The sequence below is a fragment of the Carlito syrichta genome, unplaced genomic scaffold (genome assembly GCF_000164805.1).
Source record: "Carlito syrichta isolate Samal-C Ts95f unplaced genomic scaffold, Tarsius_syrichta-2.0.1 Scaffold101910, whole genome shotgun sequence".
Lineage (NCBI taxonomy): Eukaryota > Metazoa > Chordata > Mammalia > Primates > Tarsiidae > Carlito > Carlito syrichta.
Window position 1 is genome coordinate 130,501 of NW_007046006.1, and position 4,123 is coordinate 134,623.

At 40.2% G+C, this 4,123-nt stretch overlaps 1 pseudogene; it reads left to right on the plus strand.

Moving 5' to 3' along the window:
- Positions 1-717: 717 nt before the first annotated feature.
- LOC103266932 lies at positions 718-1,251 on the plus strand (annotated as a pseudogene).
- The last annotated feature ends 2,872 nt before the right edge of the window (positions 1,252-4,123 follow it).

The window sequence follows — 4,123 nt, forward strand, 5'->3', positions numbered from 1 at the left end:
ATAAACACAAAATGAATGAAACATTAAAAGGGGTTCCTGAATCCCAAAAGGTTTCATCTGACATGTGGCACAAAAAATTCATGTTTTTCACAGCCAATTTTCTTGGTGCTTTTTGTAGGTAATATAGAAAAATATCCTAAAGATATGAGAGCTGAAATTGTCCCTATGCAGTCACTGAGAACTGGTTGTAGGCTCCCTTTTCATAAAAGTTGATTTCACTTTCAGTGCTAGAGTCTAGGGTAGGTAGCTGTCCATGCAGCAGGATTTGAATGGTGAAATATATCCTTGCCTTTTGAAATCCCACCATACATTCCCTTTGGTACTAAAGAGCAACAATATGATAAATTGGAATGAGGTGCCCCAGGTCCCAATTCTACTGCTACCATTTATCAATTCTTTGACCTTGTACAAGTCATTTACCTAACTGAATCTACTCTAGAATATGTTTCCTATCAAAGTTTCTTCTGCAAAAATGCCTTTGTTCAGATGAAACTAGAACATTCTTTGAAATGACGAAGGTGAAGTCCTTTCAGGGTAATAAAACATTTATCCAACAGAAACAAAAATTAGGGACAAAGTTGGAGACTGAGAGGCAAGTTTCTTGCAAGTATATTATAGAGGAAAGATTCCGAGTGTGGTCAGGCGGCTCGGATCTAGCAGGGCTTTCCTTAACCCAGTGGATTGTGAAGGGTACACTGCCAGTCTCTTCTGTTCACCATGGCTGCTTCTGATATTCAGGTGAAAGAATTGGAGAAGCGTGCCTCAGGCCAGGCTTTTGAGCTTACTCTCAGCCCTCGGTCAAAAGAATCCATTCCAGAATTTCCCCCTTTCCCCTCCAAAGAAGAAGGATCTTTCCCTGGAGGAAATTCAGAAGAAATGAGAAGCTGCAGAAGAAAGAGGCAAGTTCCATGAAGTGGAGTTTTGAAGTCTTGCTGAGAAACGAGAGCATGAGAAAGAAGTGCTCCAGAAAGCAATAGAGGAAAACAACTTCAGTAAATTGGCGGGGGAGAAACTGACCCACAAGATGGAAGCTAACAAAGAGAACCGAGAGGCACAAATGGCTGCCAAACTAGACCATTTGAGAGAGAAGGATAAATACATTAAAGAAGTCTGGAAGAACAAAGAATCCAAAGATCCTGCTGATGAGACTGAAGCTGACTAATTTGTTCAGAGAACTGACTTTCTCCCCCTCCCCTTCCTAAATATCCAAAGACTGTACTGGCCAGTGTCATTTTATTTTTTCTCTCTTGACAAACATTCTAGAAGCTAGAAGATGTAGGACTGTATAGGTAGATCCAGACTGTAAGATGTTGTTTTAAGGGGCTAAAGGGGAGAAAGTGAAAGTGTTTTACTCTTTTTCTAAAGTGTGGTCTTTCTAATGTAGCTATTTTTCTTGTTGCATCTTTTCTACTTCAGTGCACTTGGTGTACTGGGTTCATGGCTAGTACTGCATTGGCTCTGTGAAAACATATTTGTGAAAAGAGTATGTAGTGGCTTCTTTTGAACTGTTAGATGCTGAATATCTGTTCACTTTTCAATCCCAGTTCTGTCCCAATCTTACCAGATGCTACTGGACTTGAATGGTTAATAAAACTGTACAGTGCTAAAAAAAAAAAGATTCCGGGTGACAGAATAGAAGGAGTCACAGGCTAACAGAAGAATCTGAATTAGTAGAAAGCTGTCATACTAACTTGGAGCCTGGTGAGTGAACTCCTACATTCATCTTGCCTGGCATTTGCCTTTATCTCACATTATGCCTGTCTTACAAAGCTGTAGAGAAGACGGGTAGCAGAAGATGCTCAAAGAAATTGTAGGTTTCTAAATTTGGTTTCCTTCCCTCTTCAATATTTTAGTATGGAAAATTTCAAACATACAGCAAAGTGGAGAGTTCAAAGAATTTTATAGAGAATCCACCACATAGATGCTATCATTGACACTGCAACACTATATAAAAATTAACTTAAATGGCATAAAGACCAAAGGGTAGAACAGTAACACTGTTCTAAGAAAACATAAGGATAGGCCGGGCGTGGTGGCTCAAGCCTATAATCCTAGCACTTTGGGAGGCCGAGGCAAGAGGGATTGCTGGAGCCCACGGATCTGAGGCCAGCCTGGGCAACATGGTAGGACCTCATCTCTACAATAAAATTAAAAAATTAGCCAGGCGTGGTAGCACGCACCTGTAGTTCTGGCTGCTTGAAGGCTGAGGCTGAAAGATCACCAGAGTCCACAGGTCGACGCTGGGGTGGCTGTGAGCATGCCACTGCATGTGCCTGGGCAGCGAAGTGAGACTCTAACTCATAAAAAACAAAACAAAACAGAGAAAATAAAATAAAACATAAGGATAAATCTTTATGTCCTTGGATTACGCAGTGGTTTTTTAGATATACACCAAAAACACAAGTAGCCAAAGAAAAAATAAACTAGCCTTCATCAAGAGTAAAATCTTTTGGCCAGGTACAGTGGTTCTTAACACTTTGGAAGTCCAAGACAAAGGGATCACTTGAGACCAGGAATTCAAGACCAGCTTGAGAACCTATTGCCATTTTCAAAAGTAAAGGCAGAAGTTTTATCAAAAACTTGGGCCACTTTGCTAGTTAATGGTAGGAGCCAGGACACAAATTTGGATTTGAATTTCTCCCAAGCCTTATATATACTCTTATTGCCTCTTGCAAGAGTGTAGACAAGCAGAATTCCTTCTTCTCATTCTAGATCTACCCCAATCAAAGAAAGCTGTCTGGATAGTTGGGTCTTGTTTTCTTCTTTACAGAGGAAAGAGTTAGTGTCAAGAAAAAAATCAAATCAAGGAAGTTTGGAGGTGGAAGGTATGCTGGGAAAGGAAGGAAAGATGAAAAGAAATCTCACATTTACTGAGCACTAAGTGAATGTCAGGCACTTCACATATCTCCTTTTCAGATTAAGTAGAAATGTTTGCTGGTTTATTGATACTACATAATTAGCATAATAATTTCAAACAAAAAGGAGAAAGTAAAAACACTTTCTGAATCTCATATCCCAAAGGCAAACTCTAATTGCTTTCATGAATATATTATAACATAATAATATAATAAACATTCATACTTTGCCTTATGTAACCTTCATAGTCCAGAAGATAGGTGGTATTTTCTTCATCTCACAGATCAGATAATGAACCCATAGAGATTAAGTACCCGGTCCAAGATGACATAGCTCAAAACCAGAAGTCCGGGGACTTTAAAATTCAGGCTATCTCCACTACTGTCTTCTGTGCCTTTCTTTCTGTTTCTTTCCTCACATATCTCGGTATCCCCAGGTCCTCAATCATGTTCCTATCTTGAGTTCACCGCATTTCAATTTCCTACAAAATACTCCCTTAAAATGATTTCTGATAATGGCACTTTCTGGTAAGAGAAAACAAGAATGAAAAACCTCCAACATGAAAGGGAAAACATATATATATTTGGATTTGGAGTCTCACTCCATCACCCAGGCCGGAGTGCAGTGGTACACTCATGGCCACCCCAGCGTCGAGCTGCTGGGCTCCAGCGATCCTTCCGCCTCAGCCTTCCAAATAGCTGGAACTACAGACTCATGCTACCACGCCCAGCTAATTTTTGATTTATTGTAGAGACAAGGTCTCGCCAAGTTGCCAGGGCTGGTCTCAAATCCACAGGCTCAGGCAGTCCACTCACCTCAACCTCCCAAAGTGCTGGGATTACAAACTGAGCCACCAAGCCTGGCCAAGGAATAGGTATTTAGGAATGGAATTGGAGGCTGTCAGCAAGGGCAGACCTCACTTAGTCTTTACGACCATATTTTTTAAAAATTGGACACTAGGAATAGGTATCTGAGTTTTCTCCACAAATTCCCTCCCCCAAACTTTCTATCTATTTCCTCTCTTCTCTCTCTTTTAAATAGATGGTCAGGAAAAGCTGCTCCTAAATGGATTATATCTAGGAAGAAAAAAAATGAACCAAAACACCAAACAAATTATGAAAGATACAGGACTCCACTTGCAATTCTCATTCCTATAGTGCAGATGTTACAAAAGAAGATGACTGAATTAGTTCACTGAAGTTTGATGGCTTAGTAACACTTTTACTCCTGAGGGGAAAGAAGAGATAAGAAGAAGCCTTCACATTAA